The sequence below is a fragment of the Cetorhinus maximus genome, chromosome 5 (genome assembly GCF_964194155.1).
Source record: "Cetorhinus maximus chromosome 5, sCetMax3.hap1.1, whole genome shotgun sequence".
Lineage (NCBI taxonomy): Eukaryota > Metazoa > Chordata > Chondrichthyes > Lamniformes > Cetorhinidae > Cetorhinus > Cetorhinus maximus.
Genome location: NC_135883.1, coordinates 106,097,720 through 106,121,881, shown reverse-complemented (window position 1 = coordinate 106,121,881; position 24,162 = coordinate 106,097,720). Strand labels below are relative to the sequence as shown.

Here is a 24,162-nt window from a genome sequence, read left to right as displayed (position 1 = left end):
ACCTTAAGAACGAGCGGGATGAGGTTTCCTGAAGCTTTTATTAAATAAATAAATTTTCATAAATATAAAAACGTCCCCACACATGTGACGCAGTCACATGAGGGGACATGTTTAAATAAATTTTTTAATCATTTCTTTAATTACTTTAATGTCCATTCAATCTTCCTGAGGCAGCGCCATGCCTCAGGGAGATTGCTGCACTCTTCCGCGTGCATGTGCGATAGAGCACTGGCCCCGACTCTGCCCCCTCCCCCCGCCCGCACAGGTAGCGCTGAGTGCTACCGGTCGCGTATTATGCTGGACAGGCCTTAATTGGCCTGCCTGCGTAAAATGGCGGCGCGGAGCCGATCACGGGCAGCAATCAGTTCTGCGCCCACCCCCGCCCAGCTCACCGCCATAAGAAAAATCCTGCCCTTTGAGTTGTGAAATGTGACCCTGAAATACTGACGAGTTTGTTGGAGTGCTGTTAAGGAACACAGTTTAAATTAACTGAGCAGTCACTTGCATCTTGGGCCAATATTCAGGGATGGGTTTGAGGCTTTTCATTATCATTTGAACTGACATCTCTTTTAGAGCTGTGTCAACTCATTTGAGAATTCTGAGTTGGTGTGATTGTTCCAGTTGGATACCAAAATTCCCACATTGTCAAGGTCAACACCTAAGAAACCTTGAATTACTACATAAAATGTTGTTATATTGCTTTTTTTTCTTGGCACATTACTTTCCATGATTCTCATTTCTAAACCATTTTTGTTCAAGCCAACTAGAATAGTGATGCAGTGGATTCTATCACAAAATCCTGTTTACTAGACATTTGTGTTTTAAAAGGACCAGTGGGTAATCCAGAAGCACAATTCCCCTGACTGACGTCCAGACTTGTCTTAAAAGGGCATTTTCATTTTGTTTTATCACAGTGTAAGACAGCAGCCACATGCGTATTCAAATTTAGAGAATTTAGGTGCTTCTCATAAGACAACTGATAGCCTCTATAATGACACCCTTTGTGAAGTAATGTTTCAAAATGTGTTCATTTTCAGTGCATGTGTTACTTGCCATTGGTAGAATTGTTATAGCTGCATCATGTCATGAAGCAGTGGGCGCAGTTCCCATCACAGAATCTTTAGATCACAGGTGCTGACTTGTTTATCAGCTCCTAATCCCGGGTGACAGTTTTAAGGTTGTTTATACAATACTAATTAGTTGAAAATGTCTTGTTAAATAAATGAGCTGATTGAAGCATCATTTAACCTGTATAACAGGATAAATACAGGTTATTACCTATTGTTGTGCATCGCAAATTGACAGAGCTGGACCATTTTTTAAATCACTTTTAATGAGGTTTTTGCTAAACAGGTAACAGAGTTGGTTTGTTTCTATTTTTAATGATGTGCAAGCAGCAAAAGTGTTCGTGAATTATTCTCCTTGCTCATTAAAGAGTGTCATTTATAAGCAGAATAAATCAGCTTGCAGTCCGACTATTTAAGATGTTTCTATGGTGCTTGTAGAAAGTCAGGAAAAAATAGGTTTGAGATGTGCAACATTCAGGGCTGTTTTCAACTACTTTGTGTTCCGTTAGTTTTGTTTTAAACACATTCTTGCCCCTTAACCAAAAGAGAAGTTTATATAATCAGATCCAGACATCTACCAATAGCACATTGACTAACCAACATCTAATGTTTATTGTACATTTCAACAACACTTACATACATTTATATCATGCCTTTAACATAATAAACGTCCCAAGGCACTTCACAGGAGCATTATGAAACAAGGTATGATACCAAGACACGTGAAGAGATATTAGGTCATATGACCGAAAGCTTATCAAAGAAGGAGGTTTTTAAGGAGTGTCTTAAAGGGGAAAAGCGAGGTGGAGAGGTATAGAGAGGGTATTCCAAAGCTTAGGGCCTGGGTAACTGGAGGCACATTAGGGCAATTAAAATCAGGGATGCACAAGAGGCCAGAATTAGAGGTGCACAGATATCTTGGAGGGTTGCGGGCTGTGAGCTCTCGCCCACATTCTGCATGGTGAACAACATGGTAAGCAATTTCTTTGCTTCAGATGAAGGATTGACCGCCTCTATTTTTCTGCTCTCTCTCTCTTGCAGACTGACTTGGGTCTGTGAGGTTCAGTGATATCTTAGGAAGCTGTGTAATCCGAAGCTCCAATGGTTTACTAAGAACTCTTTCCTTCCCAAAGCCCACCGCCATGACAGCATGAGTCACCTGGGCCATGTTTCCATGTAGAAATGCTAATTAGCTATCCTCCAGGCCCCCAACTCCATTCTGCTTGGAATTAAGCAGGCAGTTTAAAATATAACCACTTATAAAACCTGATGTTCCTAACACCTCCCTGTGTGACTTAGAGACTAACAGTCTACCTACAGTTATCACAGATGCTCATGCCATTATCCTCAGGTGTGAACATCTTGCATTTTCTCAAAGTCTCTTGACTTGGACCCCTCCTATCTTATAACAATCAAGCCACCCAGGCTTGTTGGACAATATTCAAAGTAGGTCACATGATCCCCTTAATTCCTCCATTTTACCTTGCATTAAAGAAACTGTCCCAAAACACAACAATCTTATAAACTTTGTTACAAATATGAGGTTTATAAGATTGCAGTGTTTCTGGACTCTCTTTAACTTAGGGTGAAATGTGTAGGGTCATGTGACCTGTTCTCTGGTTTGCCTGACAACAGGCCTGGGTGATGTGGCTGTTAAAGATTAAAGAGAGGCCCGGGTTGTTTGCTGGAAAGAAGGTGTAAGGTATTCACACTTGGAGGCAATGGCACCATCATCTGTGTTTCAGTAGTTAAACTGTTAGTCTCCAAAGAGTTGTGTCTCAAGGATAGCTAATCAGCATTTCTTCCTGGATACCATGCCCGTGTGATTCACATTGCTATGGAGATGGGCTCAAAGCATTTCTAATGCTGAAAACTTAGAGACACAGGCAGTTTGCCAGAACCTGGGAGATGGAGAGAGCGCAGCTAGAGGCCAAAGGTCTCTACATTTCATTGCGCAGGAATATAGCTGGGAGTTCGCACTTAGATTAAAAAGTGTGAGGATTTGAACGAGGCTGGAAGATTTGCCTAGCTGGCACTAGAGTGAGACTCGCCAGGGAAAAATGCTCACCATGAAGGAAAGTTCTACCATTAAAAGTTACCAGGGTGGGAAAGGAATGGAAGTAATCTCTCGTGAGTTAAGAATCACTTTGGACTAGGTCCAGGAAAATCGAATAACTGCTTAAGGAACAGTGTGAAGTATTCCTGTGAAGTGGGTTTATTGGTTGTGTTAAAAGGGGAAGTTCTGTTCTGTAGTTTAAAGTACAAGTTGCTTACAAACATAGTGTTTAGTAATTAGTGCTTTTAGTCTGTTTGTTACAGTAAAAGTCTTAAAACATGAAATCTCCTTGTGCCACCTTTTCAACTACCAACTGAAAGTTCAAATTTGCCTTTTTAAAAGTTAATGGTCTACAAAGACCTTAACAACTTTGAGTTTGTAACAAGTAGATGGCAGAGATAGTGAGGGGTGAGGCCATGGCAGGATTTGAAAAAATTCTCAAATTAAAAGGCTTGGCAGCCTTCAATCTGGCCAGAAGCAGCTTCCCTGAGATGTGGGAAATTACAGGTGAAAATTTGTCTCTCACCATTCCATGATGTAGCACATGAACACACAAACAGCTTGTACCACAAAATGCAAAGATTTATAGTGTTAGTGTGCATCAGTGATATTGGCCAAGATTTTGTATCAAAATAGCAATGAGTTTAATGGCACTCACTTATTGATGTGTAAATTGTCCAGCAACTTGTGGCAAGAAACCACATGAATTGCAAATTGCACAAATGGATGGAAGATTTGTGCCAGCTAGTTACATAAAAAATGACAGCTCGTCTTCAACTACCCCATGATTTTCTTGAAGTTGCTGCATTTTCACATTAATTGCCAGTTAAACTCATTGTGAAAGTAAAGGCTGCTGCTTAACAGTGCGAATACTTTTTTAACGCAGTTTACGTTCTTTCAAAGCCGCTCAACATCTCCGGTCCAGAAGGAGAACAATTTAAACCATGAAGCCTCACTCCTACAAGTAGTACAATGTTAGAGTTTTTTTTAATGTCAGTTTCGTTTCTCTCTTTTCCTCTCTGTCTCTTTTCCTCGCTCTCTTTAATTCAACCTTTCTCTTTTTACTTGTTTCTGTATATGATTTGACTTTTATTCATCCTATTTCATTCTCTGTCACTCCCCCTTTTTTTCTCAATACTAAAATGTAATTGGTCCCTTCATTCATCAAGATACCAAATGCCCCATTTTGCTTGTTATCGGCTCGTATTGCCAGCAATTTACATTGCAAAATCTTTTGAGCTGAGCAATGAGAGAAGGGGTCTAACCAGTAGGGCATGCTGCAAGATGCTCAGCTCCAGCAAAGATTTTTTTTTTAAAAAGGGAAATGCAGCCTCCTCGCCTCTCTCTTATTACCTTGGCCTTCAAACTTAGACAGGACAGAGAGATTATGTTTTCATCAGGTTTTCAAAGAACCAAAGGATAAGTGTGCAAAAGAAAGTAAACTTGTGCTCTTCTTACTAGTTTTGTTTTTTATTCACTCCTGGGATGTGGGCATCACTGGCTAGGTCCATTATTGACCATCCCTAATTGCCCTTGAGAAGGTGGTGGTGATTTGCTTTCTTGAACCGCTGCAGTCTGTGCAACAGAATCACTAGTTCTCTAGATAGCAAATAAAACAGACATATACAACACCATTAGTGTACAAGGGGTAAGGTATAATTTGAGCTTTCCCATACAGCATAAAGTGTATGATATAGCTGGATATAGCTTGGGAATAGTTATTAACGTGGTCTTAGGCACCAACCCATGCTTTATATCGGAACAAATTCTAGAGCTGGATCTGCACATTCAGATCAACCAATTAGGGAATGAAATTGCATTTTTAGGGGTCTTATATGACCTGAGCATATCCCAAACCGATTCACAGCCAATGAAGTACTTTTGAATTGTAGATGTTGTTGTAACTTAGGGAAAGACACTTAATGCTGTTTAAAGTGTAGATTTTTTCCATGATCGTGGAAGCTCATGTTAGTTGCCTGAAATGGTTGATACCTAAAGATGACACCAACATTTTTCAAAAGCACTTTTGGTTGCTACAACACACCCATAAGGAAGGGCTATCTTATGATTCAGACCAAGATAGCTTGTGACTTTCATTACCTCACTCACTAGGTAAAATCCTGGAACTCCCTCCCTAACAGCACTATGGGTGTACCTACACCACATGGACTGCAGCAGTTCAAAAAGGCAGCTCGCCACCACCTTCTCAAGGGCAATTAGGGAAGGGCAATAAATGTTGGTCGAGCCAGCAATGCCCACATCCTGTGAATAAATTTTTTAAAAATTCATTGGAACTTCTCCCTTGTCATATTCATCTTCTTAATGCCTTAATCTTCCTTTCCCTATTTTTCTATCCCTATTCCATAGTTTATTTTCTGATTATCATTTGTCCTTTTTTTTTCCAGACAGAATTGTTCTTGCACCACCATTAAACTTTGAAGCCCAATGAGATGCAGGCATCCTTGAGAAATGGAGGATGAGGGTAAGCATACAATTAAAAAGACATAAGAAATAATGACAGTCAAATACGAGGGGCCTTGAGAGAACATAATCAGCAGAAATGGAAACCCAAGATTCAGATGCTCCAATCACTAATTGGGGCTCTGTGTTCTGAAACCACATGTCAATGAAAGAACTGCATGACATACTGAGTGTCGCATATCAATAGACTTGTCGCTATTATGTCAATTCCATTTACTAATTCAGTGATTAATGCTAATATAACAGTACATAACAAATTGTTAAATAGTATGAAGACCAATGTGTTATTAGTGTCTAATGTTGGAAAATAAACACTCAACTGTAACTGTGCCCAATTATGCAATGTTTCAAATGATTATTCACACAATTCCAGTCTCTGTACATACAATCATCATGTGCTAAGCTATTATCTTCACAAATGTAAAGCACAAATTTAACTTGCAGCCTCTATGGATGTTATAAAGTAATGGTTACCCCACCACCTAGATAGGAGCTAAAATGCCTGCCAATTAACAGTTAGCAGTAAGAAAAACATCTTTTCTGTGGATAGTTGTGAAGCAATAATCTTATTGTAGGTAATTATATTAGGTGCTTTCAACTTTCCCAACATTAATTGGGATAGACATAGTGTTAAAGGCTTGAATGGAGTGGATTCCTTGAAATGTGTACAGGAGAACTTTTTAGGTCGATATGTAGAGGGTCCAGCAAGGGACGGCGTAGTGCTAGACCTAATTCTGGGGAGCATTTTAGTGATAGCGACCACAACATGGTACAATTTAAGCTTGTTATGGACAAAGAAATAGACAAGTTGCAAAAAAATGTTTTGGATTGGGGGAGAACAGATTTTAGTAAAATAAGGCAGGATTTGGCCAAGGTAGACTGGGAACGGCTACTTGTGGGGAAATCTACAGAGGAGCAGTGGGGGTTGTTCAAAAAGGAAATGGGGAGGGTACAGGCTCAACATGTTGCCTCCAGGGTGATCGGAAGGAGTAACAAGCCCAGAGAACCATGGATGACCAGAGATATTCCGGACACAATAAGAAAGAAAAGAGAGGCCTTTAGCAGGTACAAGGGGAGCAAATCAGCGGAGGCATTAGTGGAGTACAGAAAGTGCAGGGTGGAGATTAAGAAAGCAATTAGGAGAGCAAAGAGTGGATATGAGAAAGCTCTGGCTGGTATAAGTAGGGAAAATCCCAAGGTATTCTACAAGTATATCAATGGGAAGAGGATAACCAGGGAACGAGTAGGGCCCATTAGGGACCAAGGGGGCAATCTATGGGTGGAGCCAGAGGACATCGATAGAGTGTTGAACGAATACTTCATATCCGTCTTCACCCAAGATGAAGGTATGGAACTCGGGGAGAGGGACTGCGAGGTTCTTGAGCAAATTGATATATGGAGTGACAAGATATTGGAGGTGTTGGCAGGCTTAAAAGTGGAGAAATCTCCAGGTCTGGACGTTTTGTGTCCTAGGCTGCTGAGGGAGGCAAGGGAGGAGATCGCAGGGGCTCTGATCCAAATATTTAATTCCTCTTTGGCCACGGGGGAGGTACTAGAGGACTGGAGAACAGCTAATGTGGTTCTGCTATTTAAGAAGGGTTGTAGCGATGAGCCAGGGAACTACAGACCAGTGAGCCTCACGTCAGTGGTAGGGAAACTAGTGGAGAAAATTCCGAAGGAGAGAATCTATCTCCACTTGGAGAGGCAAGGTTTGATCAAGGATAGTCAGCATGGCTTTGTCAGAGGGAGGTTATGCCTAACAAATTTGATTGAATTTTTTGAGGAGGTGACCAGGTATGTAGATGAGGGTAGTGCAGTTGATGTAGTTTATATGGATTTCAGCAAAGCCTTTGACAAAGTCCCACATGGGAGACTTATAAAGAAGGCAAATGCACATGGGATGCAGGGTAATTTGATAAGGTGGATTCAAAATTGGCTTAAATGTAGGAGACAGAGGGTGTTGACAGAAGGTTGCTTTAGTGACTGGAAGTCCGTGTCCATTGGCGTACCACAGGGATCTGTGCTGGGCCCCCTATTCGTCATTTATATAAACGACATAGATGACTATGTTAGGGGTAGGATTAGTACGTTTGCGGATGACACAAAGATAGGTCGGGTGGTTAACAGTGAGGTTGAGTGTCTTGGGCTACAGGAAGATATAGATAGGATGGTCAAATGGGCAGATAAGTGGCAGACGGAATTTAACCCTGAAAAGTGTGAGGTGGTAGACTTTGGAAGGAGTAAGTTGACAAGGAAGTATTCAATGAACGGCATGATACTAGGAAGTTCTGAGAAACAAAGGGACCTTGGCGTGTGTGTCCATAGATCTCTGAAGGCAGCGGGGCATGTTAGTGCGGTGGTGAAAAAGGCATATGGGACACTTGCCTTTATCAATCGAGGCATAGATTACAAAAGTAGGGAGGTCATGTTGGAGTTGTATAGAACCTTGGTGAGGCCACAGCTGGAGTACTGTGTGCAGTTCTGGTCGCCACATTATAGGAAGGATGTGATTGCACTGGAGGGGTTGCAGAGGAGATTCATCAGGATGTTGCCTGGGATGAAACTTTTAAGTTATGAAGAGATGTTGGATAGACTTGGGTTGTTTTTGTTGGAGCAGAGAAGACTGAGGGGCGACCTGATCGAGGTGTACAAGGTTATGAGGGGCATGGACAGGGTGGATAGGGAGCAGCTGTTCCCCTTAGTTGAAGGGTCAGTCACGAGGGGACACAAGTTCAAGGTGAGGGGCAGGAGGTTTAGGGGAGATGTGAGGAAAAACCTTTTTACCCAGAGGATGGTGACGGTCTGGAATGCACTGCCTGGGAGGGTGGTGGAGGTGGGTGACCTCACATCCTTTAAAAAGTACCTGGATGAGCACTTGGCACGTCATAACATTCAAGGCTATGGGCCAAGTACTGGTAAATGGGATTAGGTAGGTAGGTAGGTCAGCTGTTTCTCACGTGTTGGCGCACACTCGATGGGCGAAGGGCCTCCTCTGCACTGAGAGATTCTGTGATATGACAGCCTTTTAGCCATAGCTGTTGCATTAACTGGTTATCGTTGTCAATTCAATTAAATTCAAATAAATGCAATTCTTTGTCTTACATGACCTCAAGTAGTATATTCCATTACCCCATCAAAATTTAGTTATTGAAAATGACCACCTCAATAAGGCTTGTTACATATAAATATTTAACGGCTCCCTCAGTATTTTAGTATGGAAATGTTAATCTACTGTGTGTTATTAAACTGCAGAGGTAAGAAATCCTAGGCTGTTTGTCAATTGATATTTAGCTGGTTCTTGTCAGCTGGGGCATAGTTGGGTGATATAGTCAGCCTCAGTTCTCCTGTGGTATGGAATGTTTGCTATCCAGTGACTCCTGCTGAAAAGCACGTGCACATCAGGGGAGGGCACCACTAGGCTTAGATATAATGCTGCCTGCAATTCGGTTACAAGTGAAGAAAGGACATTTAGACACAGTACTAGAGGACTGGTGGCAGATGTGGAACTATACTCAGCAAAAAGTTGTAACTTCAAAAGAAGAGGGGAGATAATTGGATTGCAAAAGAAGAAGTCAATCCATTCTAAGAAATATGCAACTCAAACAATCCAGTGCAATCTAAATACACAAGTTAGGAAAACTAAGATTTCAGAACTAATTTTGATTTGAGTGGTGTCAGTCTTGGGGCATTTTCTAAACTGATCAGCTGGATAGTTGCATCAATCTATCTAAAAATATATATGACATAGAAATTATAAGATAGAAACAGGCCATTTGACTCACTGATGGTGTTGATTTGCCATACAAGCAATAGTCCTTACTTGGTGCTTCCTAAACCTTAAAATGCCATGAACAGGTAATGAGCGTAAGACTCCCTCTTTTATCATGGTGAATAGTCAATGTTGCATTCTTCACTCGCCATTACAAGATTGACATCGCATTCTTCACATTTTATTGCTTTCCCACTTCTTCTGTTCTCTTTTTTTCTACTTTCTTTCTTCTGTCTCTCTCGGAGCCTACAGTTTGAATAGAGGACTTTCAATGTCATTACAGATGCTGAGAGAGCTTATTTCCATAACGTTGTTTGGCTTTCTTCACTCCCACCCCATAAAAGAGGTAAAGAAACAAAAAGAATGACATGAAGCCATGATTTACTGGTATACTACAGATGAGAGGTTGAGATCATTAGATCTTTTTGTGAAGGCAGGTCCTGCTGAAGCCTGCAACAGAGACCAGAAAGGACTGCATGATACAGGGACCACAATGATTATCTTTGAAAGCCAAGCTCCTCTTGCTAAGTTTCTTGGGATATGTATTGCGATTTAGAGATTATTCATTCATAATGATCTTTACAGTACATGATCTAGCTGAGTTCAGATGGATAGTTTTACTCAATGTTGTGTTTATTTCTGTGCTTGCTGTCTTTGTCAGTGCAGACACAGACCTCTTGGGCATCCCATCTCAATGATTAGGAGGCAATTACAAGTTCGTAAAATAAAACACCAAATGGATAACTGTCATAAAATTCTATGGTCAGTATATATGATACAAATTGCATTCTATTAAGAGTTATATTTGTTGAGCATGAGAGAAAACCCATTTTTATTTTGACTTATTTTGAAATCTGCATACAAATCCTCATGAGATTGATTTATGTAAAGGGTTGGTTATGCCTGACACACCTGATTGAACTTTTTGAAGAGGTGACTGAAGTAATGAACAGGTATGTTATTTGTACAGACTTCCAGAAGGCATTTGGTAAATTCCCTCACAAGGGTTTGTATCTAAAATTAAAACTCATGAAATTAAAGGCAAAAGAATTATTGTCTTGGTTAGACATATGGCTGTATGGCAGGAGACAGATATTAGGATTACTGGCCACGTACTCTAATTGCAGGATGTGACTAATGGGATCCTGCAAGCATCTGTGTTGAGGCCTGAATTATTACAGTAATTATTAACAACTTAAATGATGGGATAGAAAGCCATATACCCAGATTTAACGATGATACAAGGATAGGTGACATTTTAAACAGTGTAGTTAGAAACGTAGAATTACAGAAATATTAATAAATTAAGCAAAAGAACAAAACTATGGCAAATGGATGTCAATGTAAGCAAATGTGAGGTCACCCACGGACCTAAAAAGAATCGAACAGGGATTGAAATGGTGAAAAGCTAGAAATGATAAAGGTCCAAATAGACTTGGGGAATCCAGGTGCATAGTTTATTAAAATGTGGACAGGCGCAAAAAAAAAAACCCAAAAAGGCTAATTGAATGCTGACATTTATATCTAGAAGACTAGAATACAATGGTATAGAAGTCATGTTTCAGCTATGCAAAGCCACGGTTAGACCACACCTAGAGTGTTGTGAGAAGTATATTTTCTGGGCACTATACCTTAGGAAGGATATATTGGGCTTAGAGGATGTGCAGCTTGGATTTATCAAAATTATACCTGCAGTTCAAGGATTAAATTACGAGGAGCTAAGAATTGAGTGCAGTGCTTTTAAGAAAACCAATTAAGCAATCTCAGTCCAGTTCTGACCAACATGAGCCCACATGGCACCAGTTTGGCACTGGTTATAATCAACTACCAATTTAATTTAGGGAGGCTGAATTGGAAAATAGAAATGTCAGATTGATGCACTGAATAATGCTATTCTTAAGCTGAAGGTCATAGCACATTTTTGAGCAAGGTTGAGGGAAGATTACTCTGCATCTGCTATAGATGACTTTCATTTTCTTGAGATCATGCTGAATACATGATGTTCTTCCATTCCTAAGTATTTAGGCCTAACGTCTAAAATGAAGGTGAATATCCTGATCTAGGAGGTAAATATCTTGATCTAATTTGCTGATGGTAAAAAACTAAGTGGAAATGCAACAAGGAGAGAGAAGATTATCTTCAAATTTATTTCAATTAATGATGTAAATGGTTGATTTCCATGTGGATAAATATAGGGTAATGTACATTGGAAGAGATAGCCAAGTGTGTATATGCAAAGATCAGATTTCAAGTAGCCCAGTGGAAATTTTGGAACTGGTCTGAACCATCCAGATTAAACAATTACTTCATCTTAAAGGGGCTACAGCATCTAAATTCCAGCAGTGATATCCTACCCAAACTAGTTTCAAACAAGAAAAACGAACAAAAATGGCTGTCATGTTTCATGGTGTCACAGGACTTCAGAAGCATCCACTCAAATGGAGACAGGCCTGTTTAAATGAAACAGTAGTTGTATGGTAACATCATGCAGATCATTGTCCATCCTTCATACCCAGTAGTGCTGGATTTAACTCATGTCTGTATAAAATGGGCATTTAGGTGCTACAGAAAAGGCAGAAGCAAAATGAAAGGCCATAGGAAATTTTAAAAGACTGAACCATTTAATTTATTTTTTGTTTGCTATTTGTTAGATGGCCTCAAGATTTTAATGCTGTATGATAGGTGAGAGAGGGTCAGCAGGCGTTGAAAGATTTGGAAGCTTATTTGAGTGTCCCATTCTGGGGAGGCGAGATCCTTTATTAACATGTTTATATCAAGCTTCCACAGAGCAAATAGATCAAAATATGCTAATGAGATCCAAGCTTAAAGTTTTGACAGGAATCCTGTCTCTCCAATCTTTCCACATTCTTTAGCTGCTTCTGGTCTCTCCTGCACCCTCCCTTAAATACAGAGAAAAATATCCTACTTTGCCTTATTTTATAGAGCTTCCAATCTTTCATCCTCCTTTATTGAATGGAGGAAATTATGGGTTTTCCATTGGGAAAACATTCAGCAGGATTTTCACATCAACAGGAGTCAGGGCTGTTTCTAGGACCCAAACTCACCCCTGGCGTAAACAGTCACCAACCTAGAATGTTCACAGAGGTGCCCCCTTGATTGGCATGGAACCAGGTTCTCTACCCAATTACGGGTGGTGGGCGGTCTCTCAAAATTCAAGGGCCAATCAGAGGCATTGGAGAGGAGCAGCACGTTGTAGACAGTAAATAACTGAGCGGGTGCTTCAGCTTTGAGGCACCTTCACACCAACCTGTATAGCAGACAGGCCATCCCAGGGGTGGGGCGGTTGCAGACTCCCTCTACCGGGTGGTCTTTAGTTGCCTAGGCAGGCAGGGAGGACCTCCAGGCCTGCCCGGAGCACTGACCGCCCCCTGGCTAAGTCCCATATACAATATATCCTAAATTCAAGGAAACCTGTTTCCATGAATTTGACCAATCTGGGGTGCCACATTTCCAAAGGGTTCAGTTTCCACCTAATGCTGGAACACACCAAAATTAGTGAAACACAGACTTTCTTAACCTTATAGACTTCCTTTTAACAAAGATCCTAAACAGGACCAGATAAAGTGTTTATTTCTGCTTCACAAATGAGCTATCCTGGGCTCAATCTCAATGTTAGCTGTCCTCACACTGGTAAGGGGTGCCTTGTTAAAAATCATGAAGCAGTTCATTTAATTAATTTTTATTTTCATATTCCCACATTCATTTCAACTAATCATTTCAAATTGTATGGTCACTTTTAAGCTAAAGCTCTATTTTGAGAACACAACCCAAGTGATTTACAGGGCACCTTCCCTACAATTAAATGTTAATAATTGAAAGATTATGTATATAGTAATTAAAAATCTTTATTCTAATTTTGGTTAGGAATTAAAATATTTAGATGATCCGACAGTAATTCTGATTTGGTTTCAAATGCGGTGGTCTCGATTCTTACTGGATTTATTTATTTTTCCTAACTTCCTGCTTTTGCTTTTTTTAAAAAAACAAATTTAGCAAGTTTCTCTTTGCTAATTGACAAATATAAAGTGTTAACATTGTAAACATATCCTTTCCAAATCCCTTCCCTCCCTAAACCTTTCCACCTCTCCACTTGTCATTCCTCCTTTAAGATGCTCCTTGACACCTACCTCTTTGACCTCTTTTATGGTCAACTGTCTTAATATGTGGCTTAGTGTCAAATGTTATTTGATAACTCTGTTGTCACGTTTCACTACATTAAATGTGCTGTATAAATTCAAGTTGTTGCTTCCTGTAACACTTCAACCGCATTTGGTACCAGTTTAAACTGTAAGATTAACTTTAACAGTTCTCAAATACACAGCCAGCTTTTATAATGAAACCAAAGGTGTGTTTTATAAAACACTGTCAGTGCATTGAAGAGCTTACTTTTTATAGTAGGCTTTTATTACCCAACTTCTTTAAGAGATCATTGGATAGCCAATTAAAACACCAGTTTTGAAATTACAGCTGATAAATAATTAAAGAAAATCCAGAAGCTGAATGGAGCTCCTAAAACTTGAGTTATTATAAATATATTTAATTAGCACAGAGTAGTGCAGTATAATGCTAATGTTGCATTTGAAGATTCAGTTTATATTTTGACAATTTGTAAATTTACAATTGCAGAGAGATATTTTACAGTGGTTACTCTGCAACTCCATATGATGGAAACGTCTTTTGATGGTGTGAGTTCAAGCTGTGGTCAGTGATGACTGGTATTTACCTAGCAAGGGGCTCAAACCTGTGCTTGTTCAGTTGTTTAATGTCTAGTCATTACCTCTTCCCAAGGAGAGCAGTCAAATAGGGTCCTTTGAAGTTGATGTGGCTTCAGGATGACATGACTTGCAGTAAGAGGTTAAAGCAGTGTTCCATAGGCACTTGGACACTCCTATCCTTTGGCTCTTGCTAGCTTTTTAAACATTTGGCTGGATTTTGATGCTGTGTATAGAAAACAGTGAGAGTTCGGGAGAAAGAAGTTAAACTAGCAAGACTTCAGGACAGAGAGGCTAAACTAGCAAGACTTCAGGACAGAGAGGTTAAACTAGCAAGACTTCAGGACAGAGAGGTTAAAACAGCGAGATTTCGGGACAGAGAGGTTAAAACAGTGAGATTTCGAGAGAGAGAGGTTAAAACAGCGAGACTTTGGGAAAGGGAGGTTAAAACAGCGAGACTTCGGGAGGGAGAGGTTAAAACAGTGAGACTTTGGGAGGGAGAGGTTAAAACAGTGAGACTTCAGGAGAGAGAGTTGAGCAAGAGTTCGGGAGATGAAACAGCAAGAAGCCTACCTTGCTGGGAGTTGGAGCAGAGTGGACCTGTGTGAGACAGTTGGGAACTGAGGAATGCCTATAAATACAGACCGGGGATTGCAGAGTGGGCTAGCTTGCAGGGAGTCGGAGCGGAGCAGACCTGTGGGAGACAGTTGGGAGATGAGGAGCGCACTATTCCAGCTGCTGTGAGGGAAAAAGGAAAAAAGCAACTGTGACGTCGCAGGAAGCTAGTAAGTTGATTGGCTGGTAAGTGCTCAGTCTAAGGGACAGTGTGTGAAAAACCAGCTTAGGACAGGCAAATTCAGGTAGATCTATAAATAAAAAGAATTAAAGATTTAAAATAATAAACAAAAATTTGAAAACTTTAAAATTAGAATAAAACAATAAAGATAAAAAAGCAATAAAAATTAAGTAATTTAAACAAAACATCTAAAACACATCTAAAACACATAGCTTTGTAGTTAAGAAGCATATTACCTTTAGTTGTCAGTGGTACTAGCATTCAATAAACACAGTAAATTGTAACATACATAGGAAGAAAGTAATTAAAGTAAATTAACTAAATAATATAAGTCAGAATGGCAGGACAGGTGTTATGTTGCAGCTGTGGGATGTGGGAGCTTTTCGACGCCAAGGCGATCCATGACAAACACATCTACAGGAAGTGTAAGCAGCTTGATGAATTCCGGATCAGGATTATTGATCTGGAAGCCGAAATGTAGACACTGCACAACATAAGGGAGGGGGAGAAATACCTGGACACTTTGTTCTGGAAGACAGTCGCACCTCTTAGAAGAGGGTCATCTGTTTTGGTCAGCAGTGAGGGACAGGAGGATGTGACTGTCAGTGAGGCAGGTAATGGGACCGAGCAGACAGTAATGGAGGAGCCTCAGACTCTGCAATTGTCAAACAGGTTTGAGGTGGTCACAGTCTGTGTGGATGAAAGCGAGGTGTGCAAGGTGGATGAGCTGACTGGCCATGGCAATGTGGTACAGGAAGCTGTTCAAGCAGGGGGAGCAAAAATGAATGCATTGGTAGTAGGGGATAGTATAGTGAGGGAGATTGACTCTGTTCTCTGCAGAAAAGAGTGAGAGCCCAGACAGCTATGTTGCCTACCGGGTGCCAGGGTTCGGGATGTCTGCTCAGGGCTGGAGAGGAACTTGCAGTGGGAGGGGGAGGATCCAGTTGGCGTGGTCCATGTAGGTACCAATGACATACGTGGAACTAGGAAAGAGGTTCTGCAAAGTCAGTATAAGGAGCTAGGTACCAAACTAAGAAGCAGAACTTCAAAGGTAATAATCTCTGGATTATTACGTGAGCCACATGCAAATGGCATAGGGAAAATAAGATTAGAGAGAGGAATGTGTAGCTCAAAGACTGGTGTGGGATAAGTGGGTTCCGGTTTGTGGGGCATTGGCATCAGTACTGGGGAAAGTGGGGGCTGTACCGTTGGGACGGTTTACACCTGAACTGTGCTGGGACGAGTGTCCTTGCAAATCACATAACTAGGGAAGTAGAGGGGCTTTAAACTAAACAAGGGGGATGAAGGATCAAGCTTGGGTGGAGGTAGCAATTCAAGGTGTAGAGTCAGGACAGGAGAGCAAAATAGTAATATGAGAAATGAGGGTCAGAGAATGGCAGGAAGGGACAGAGAGAAAAAACCTAAGAATACATCAACAGTCAAGGCTAGATGTCACAAAGGTAACAAAAGTACAAAACTGAAGGCTCTCTATCTGAATGCATGTAGCACTCATAACAAAGTAAATGAATTAATGGCCCACATTGAAGTAAATAAATATGACCTGATAGCAATTATGGAGACGTGGCTGCAGGATGACAATGATTGGGTCCTTAATATTGAGAGGTACATGACGTTCAAGAAGAATAGGAAGCTATGTAACAATGGAGGGGTCGCACTTTTGATCAAAAGAGGGCATTGGTACAATAGTTAGAGATGACCTCGGTTCAGGATGGAGAATCATTTTGGATGGAGATGAGGAATAGTAAGAGAAAAATGTCATTAGTGGGTGTAGTCTACAGGCCCCCTAACAGTAGCCACAGTGTAAGACAAAGTATTCAAGAGAAAATATTGTGTGCTTTTGATAAAGGGATGGCAATAATCATGGGTGATTTTAATCTACACATAAATTGGAAAAGTCAGATTGGCACTAGTAACCTGGATGAGGAGTTCTTAGGAAGCTCTCAAGAGAGTTTCTTAAGAGTAGCATGTTCTGCAACCATACAGAGAACAGGTTATATTAGACTTGGTATTGTGTAATGTGACAGGATTAATTAATGACCTCAGAATAAAGGCATCCTTAGGTAGCAGCGGCCTCAATATGATTGAATTTTACATCCAGTTTGTAAGGGAGAAGAGCAGGTCTAAGACTAGCATCTTAAACTTAAATAAGGGCAACTATGTGGGGATGAAAGCTGAGCTAGCTGAAGTGAACTGGGAAACTAGGCTAGAGGATAGATCAATAGAGAAGCAGTTGCAGACATTTAAGGGGATATAGAAACATAGAAACTAGGAGCAGGAGTAGGCCATTCGGCCCTTCGAGCCTGCTCTGCCATTCATTATGATCATGGCTGATCATCCAACTCAATAGCCTGCTCCTGCTTTCTCCCCATACCCTTTGATCCCTTTCGCCCCAAGAGCTATATCTAACTCCTATTTGAAAGCATACAATGTTTTGGTCTCAACTACTTTCTGTGGTAACGAATTCCACAGGCTCACCACTCTCTGGGTAAAGAAATTTCTCCTCATCTCAGTCCTAAATGGTCTACCCCATAACCTCAGACTGTGACCCCTGGTTCTGGACTCCCCCACCATCGGGAACATCCTTCCTGCATCTACCCTGTCTAGTCCTGTTAGAATTTTATAGGTTTCTATGAGATCCCCCCTCATTCTTCTGAACTCCAGCGAAAATAATCCTAATCAACTCAATCTCTCCTCATATGTCAGTCCCGCCATCCCAGGAATCAGTCTGGTAAACCTTCGCTGCACTCCCTCTATAGCAAATACGTCCTTCCTCAGATAAGGAGACCAAAACTGCACACAATATTCCAGATGTGGTCTCACCAAGGCCCTGTACAATTGCAGCAAGACATCCCTGTTTCTGTACTCAAATCCCCTGGCTACGAAGGGCCAACATACCATTTGCCTTCTTTACCGCCTGCTGCACCTGCATGCTTACCTTCAGCGACTGGTGTACAAGGACACCCAGGTCTCGTTGCACATTCCCCTCTCTCAATTTATAACCATTCAGATAATAATCTGCCTTCCTGTTTTTGCTCCCAAAATGGATAACCTCACATTTATCCACGTTATACTGCATCTGCCATGCATTTGCCCACTCACTCAGTTTGTCCAAATCACACTGACGCATCTCTGCATCCTCCTCACAGCTCACCCTCCAACCCAGCTTTGTGTTATCTGCAAATTTGGAGATATTACATTTAGTTCCCTCATCTAAATCATTAATATATATTGTGAATAACTGGGGTCCCAGCACCGATCCCTGTGGTACCCCACTAGTCACTGCCTGCCATTCGGAAAAAGACCTGTTTATTCCTACTCTTTTTTTCCTGTCGACCAACCAGTTTTCTATTCGTCTCAATACACTACCCCCAATCCCATATTTCAGAGTATTCAGAATAAGTACATTCCTATTATAAAGAAAAATTCTAAGGGGAGGACCCACCATCCGTGGTTAACTAAAGAAGTTAAGGAAAGCATCAAACTTAAAGAAAAAGCATACAACTCTGCAAAGATGAGTGGCAGACCAGATGATTGGTCAGAATTTAAAGAACGGCAGAGAATGACTAAAATGTTAACCTGGAGAAGAAATTAGAGTATGAGAGGAAGCTAGCTAGAAATGTAAAAAATGGATAGCAAGAGTTTCTACAGGTATTTAAAAAGAAAGTGAGTGTGCTTGCACACGAGCAGGGGAGAGACCTCATGCTGAGTGAGACACCGCCAGAGTGAGTGTGGGTATTGGCAATTTGGTGCAATGGGGAAGAGGTGCTATTTGCATTTTTTCTTTGCTATCCAATTTCTTAAATCTTCAGAGAATGGCCTTGCCCTGCTGCAGCAGTAGAGGCTACAAGGGAGAGGAATGACTGATAAGTAGTAGGTAAGGCCGGGTAAGTATTTCCTACTTTTATCGCTTATAGTTTAAGGTCTTTTTGTGGTTTATAGTTTGCATATTCTGTAGTAACGAGGATCAGGAAAGAAGGGCCCTAGAGATTTAATTTAAAGGGATAAGTCATGCCAGGAGAGCTCAAAGCCATGTTGTGCTCTTCGTGGGAAGCCGGGAACATTTTCAGTGGCCAGGACCAGCATGAGTGGAGGAAGTGTGTCCAGCTACAGCTCCTGGAAACTCGGGTTTTAGAGCTGGAACGGCGGCTAGGAACACTGCGGAGCATCCGCGAGTCTGAGAGCATCATGGATAACACATTTAGAGAGGTGGTCACACTGCAGCTGAAGGGACTTGAGGAAAGAAGGGAATAGGTGACCACCAAGCAGTTCAAGAGAAACAGGCAGGTAGTTCAGAAGTCCCCTGGCATCCCGCTCGTAAATTGATATTCCATTTTGGAGGCTGATGAGTGTGCTGGATCCTGCAGGGAGTGCAGGCAGAGCCAAGCTTCTGGCACCACAAACAGCCTGTCTGTACAGGAGGGAAGGAAGAGCAATAGTAATAGAGGATTCTATAGTCATGGGAACAGATAGGTGCTATTGTGCCCGTCAATGTGACTCCACAATGGTGTGTTGTCTCCCTGGTGCCAGGGCCCAGGATGTCATTGAACGGCTGCAGGGCATCCTGAAGGCGGAGGGTTATAAGGCAGAGATCATGGTACATATTGGTACCAATGACATAGGTAGAAAGAGGGATGAGGTTTTGCATCAAGAATTCAGGGAGTTAGGCAGTAGACTGAAAAGCAGGACCTCTCGGGTTGTAATATCTGGATTACTCCCAGTGCCACGTGCTAGCGAGCACAGAAATAGGAGAATAGCGCAGGTGAATACATGGCTTAAGAGTTGGTGCAGATGGGAGAGTTTTGGATTCCTGGATCACTGGGACCGTTTCTGGGGAAGGTGGGACCTGTACAAGCGGGACGGTCTACATCTGAACCAGAGCGGGACTAACATCCTTGCGGGCGGGTTTGCTAGTGCTGTTGGGAGGAGTTTAAACTAATTTGGCAGGGGGAGGGGACACAGAATATTAGCGGAATGGGGACACATCATATTACACTAAAACAATCAAGTCAGAGAGAGTATAGCTGCATTATGTTTCAGGGGAGTAAGGCAAGTCTGGATGGCCGCTACTTTAATGCCAGGAGTATTACAGGTGAAACGGATGAGTTAAGCGTGAGGATTGAGACATGGAATTGTGATACAGTAGCCATCACAGAGACGTGGCTGAGGGAGGGGCAGGATTGGCAGCTCAACATTCCGGGATATAGAATCTTCAGGCAAGACAGGGGAGGGGGTAAAAGAGGAGGAGGCATTACATTATTAGTTAAGGAGTCAATTACTGCAGTAAGGAGAGATGATATCTTGGAGGGAGCACCGAATGAAGCTTTGTGGGTAGAGCATAGGAATAAAAAAGGGGCAGCCACATTGTTAGGTGTTTATTGTAGACCCCCAGATAGCCAACGGAAAACTGAGGAGCAAATATGTGCACAATTTGCGGAGGTGTTTAAAAACATTAACAGTAGGGAAATTATTTTAGGTGATTTCAACTTTCCCAACATTAATTGGGATAGATATAGTGTTAAGGGTTTGGATGGAGTGGATTTCTTGAAATCTGTACAGGAGAACATTTTAGGTCAATATGTAGAGGGTCCAACAAGGGACGGCGGAGTGCTGGACCTAATTCTGGGGAATGAAGCCGGACAGGTGGCTGAGGTGGAGGTGGGTGAGCATTTTAGTGATAGCGATCACAACATAGTACAATTTAAGCTTGTTATTGCCAAAGAAATAGACAAGTTGCAAAAAAAATGTTTTGGATTGGGAGAGAACGGATTTTAGTAAAATAAGACAGGATCTGGCCAAGGTAGACTGGAAACAACTACTTGTGGGGAAATCTACAGAAGAGCAGTGGGGGCATTCAAAAAGAAATGGGGAGGGTACAGGCTTAACATGTTGCCTCTAGGGTGATCGGAAGGAGTAACAAGCCCAGAGAACCATGGATGACCAGAGATATTCAGGATACGATGAGAAGGAAAAGAGAGGCTTTTAGCAGGTACAAAGGGAGCAAATCAGTGGAGGCATTAGTGGAGTACAGAAAGTGCAGGGTGGAGCTTAAGAAAGCAATTCGGAGAGCAAAAGGGATATGAGAAAGCTCTGGCTGGTAAAAGTAGGGAAAATCCCAAGATATTCTATAAGTATATCAATGGGAAGGAGGATAACCACGAAAAGAATAGGGACCAAGGGGGCAAGCTATGGGTGGAGCCAGAGGACATCGGTAGAGTGTTGAACGAATACTTCACATCCGTCTTCACCCGAGATGAAGGTATGGAACTCGGGGAGAGGGACTGCGAGGTTCTTGAGCAAAATGATATATGGAGTGACAAGATATTGGAGGCATTGGCAGGCTTAAAAGTGGAGAAATCTCCAGGTCTGGACGTTTTGTGTCCCAGGCTGCTGAGGGAGGCAAGGGAGGAGATCGCAGGGGCTCTGATCTAAATTTTTAATTCCTCTCTGGCCATGGGGGAGGTTCCAAAGGACTGGAGAACAGCTAATGTGGTTCCACTATTAAAGAAGGATTGTAGAGATGAGCCAGGGAACTACAGGCCAGTGAATCTCACGTCAGTGGTAGGGAAACTATTGGAGAAAATTCTAAAGGAGAGAATCTATCTCTACTTGGCGAGGCAAGGTTTGATCAGGGATAGACAGCATGGCTTTGTCAGAGGGAGGTCATGCCTAACAAACTTGATTGAATTTTTGAGGAGGTGATCAGGTGTGTAGATGAGGGTAGTGCAGTTGATGTAGTTTATATGGATTTCAGCAAAGTCTTTGACAAGGTCCCACATGGGAGACTTATAAAGAAGGCAAATGCACATGGAATACAGAGTAATTTGATAAGGTGGATTCAAAATTGGCTTAGGTGTAGGAGACAGAGGGCAATGAGAGAAGGATGCTTTGGTGACTAGAAGCCAGTGTCCAGTGGTGTACCGCAGGGATCTGTGCTAGTTTCCCTATTATTTGTCATTTATATAGACAACATAGATGACTATGTGGGGGGTAGGATTAGTAAGTTTGCGGATGACACAAAGATTGGCTGGGTGGTTAACAGTGAGGTTGAGTGTCTTGGGCTACAGGAAGATATAGACGGGATGGCCAAATGGGCAGATAATTGGCAGATGGAATTTAACCCTGAAAAGTGTGAGGTGATACACTTTGGATGGAGTAATTTGACAAGGAAGTATTACATGAACGGCATGACGCTAGGAAGTTCTGAGGAACAAAGGGACCTTGGCGTGTGTGTCCATAGATCTCTGAAGGTGGAGGGGCATGTTAGTGGGGTGGTGAAAAAGGCATATGGGACGCTTGCCTTTATCAATCGAGGCATAGATTACAAAAGTAGGGTGGTCATGTTGGAATTGTATAGAACCTTGGTGAGGCCACAGCTGGAGTACTGTGTGCAGTCCTGGTCTCCACATTATAGGAAGGATGTGACTGCACTGGAGGGGGTGCAGAAGAGATTCACCAGGATGTTGCCTGGGATGAATTATTTAAGTTGTGAAGAGAGGTTGGATAGACTTGGGTTGTTTTCATTGGAGCAGTGAAGAGTGAGGGGCGACCTGATCGAGATGTACAAGATTATGAGGGGCATGGACGGGGTGGATAGGGAGCAGCTGTTCCCCTTACTTGAAGGGTCCGTCATGAGGGGACACAAGTTCTAGGTGAGGGGCAGGAGGTTTAGGGGGAAGGTGAGGAAAAATTTTTTTTCCCAGAGGGTGGTGACAGTCTGGAATACGCTGCCTGGGAGGGCGGTAGAGGCGGGTTGCCTCACCTCCTTTAAAATGTACCTGGATGAGCACTTGGCACGTCATAATATTCAAGGCTATGGGCCAAGTGCTGGTAAATGGGATTAGATAGGTAGGTCAGGTGTTTCTCACGTGTCGGTGCAGAATCGATGGGCCGAAGGGCCTCTTCTGCTCTGTGTGAATCTGTGATTCTGTGAAAAGCTTATGTAAAGTGAGTTATGGTCCTCTAGAGAGTGACAGTACGGAGTTAATAGTAGATAGTAAGTAAATAGCAGAAGAAATGAACAAACATTTTGCTTCTGTCTTCACTATTGATGATACAAAAAACATTCCAGTAATAGCTGCAAATCAGAAGGTGAACGGGAGAGAGGAACTTGATGGAATTGAAATCACTAGGGAAAAGATACTGAACAAATTAATGCAGCTGCAGGTTGGCAAGTCTCCAGGTCCCCACGGACTACATCCTAGGGCCTTAAAAGAGGTGGTTAATGAAGTAATCGCTGCGCCGGTGTTAATTTTCCAAAATTCGCTAGATTTTGGAACGGTTCCATCAGACTGGAATGTAGCACTATAACCCCTCTGTTCAAGAAGGGAGGGAAGCAGAAAACCAGAAACTATAGGCCAGTTGGCTTGATGTCTATCGTGGGGAAGTTGTTAGAATCGATCATTAAGGACGTTATAGCTGGGCACTTAGAAGAGCTCAAGGCAATCGGGGAGAATTCAACATGATTTTGTGAAAGGAAAATCATGTTTAACCAATTTACCAGAGTTTTTGAAGGAGTATCATGCACAGTGGATAAAGGGGAGCTTGTAGACGTACTGTACTTGGATTTCAAAGGTTATTACGAAAAATAAAAGCGCATGGTGTTGGGGGTAACATATTAGCATGGATAGAAGATTGGCTGGTTGGCAGAGTATGCCTAAATGGGTCTTTTTCGGATTGGCAGGATGTGATGAGTGGAGTCCCACAGGGGTCTGTGCTGGGGCCTCAACTTTTTACGATTTACATCAATGATTTAGATGAGGGGAGCAAAGAAATGTTAGCAAAATTTGCAGATGTTACAAAGATAGGTAGGAAAGTATATTGTGAAGAGGACATGAGGTTGCAGATGGACATAGATCGATAGGTTGAGTGAGTGGGCAAAGATCTGGCAAATGGAGTTTAATGTGAGAAAATGTGAAGTTGTTCACTTTGGCAGGAAGGACAAAAAAAGCAGAGTACTACTTAAATGGAGAATGGGTGCATAATTCTGAGGTGCAGAGGGGTCTAGGTGTTTTAGCACGAGTCACAAAAAGTTAGCATGCAGCTACAGCAAGTAATTAAGAAGACTAATGGCAATGCTATCCTTTATTACGGGAGGGATTGAACATAAAAGTGGGGATATTATGCTTCAGTTATACAGGGCATTGGTGAGACCGCACCTCGAACAGTGTGTGCAATTTTGGCTTCCTTATTTAAGGAAGGATGTAAGTGCATTGGAGGCTTTTCAGAGGAGGTTTACTAGA

The 24,162-nt window shown here is 41.9% G+C and overlaps 1 protein-coding gene across 2 annotated transcripts in view; it reads left to right on the top strand.

Moving 5' to 3' along the window:
- gpr63 (G protein-coupled receptor 63) overlaps positions 1-24,162 on the top strand; it is a 156,620-nt gene that overhangs the window by 125,325 nt on the left and 7,133 nt on the right. Inside the window, exon 3 of one of the 2 annotated variants that reach the window (XM_078542286.1) lies at positions 5,529-5,605. The gene's annotated coding sequence lies outside the window, so the exon portion shown is untranslated. Of the gene's footprint in view, positions 1-5,528; positions 5,606-18,716; positions 18,808-24,162 lie in introns of those variants that run through there. The other variant, XM_078542287.1, reaches the window with a different exon arrangement.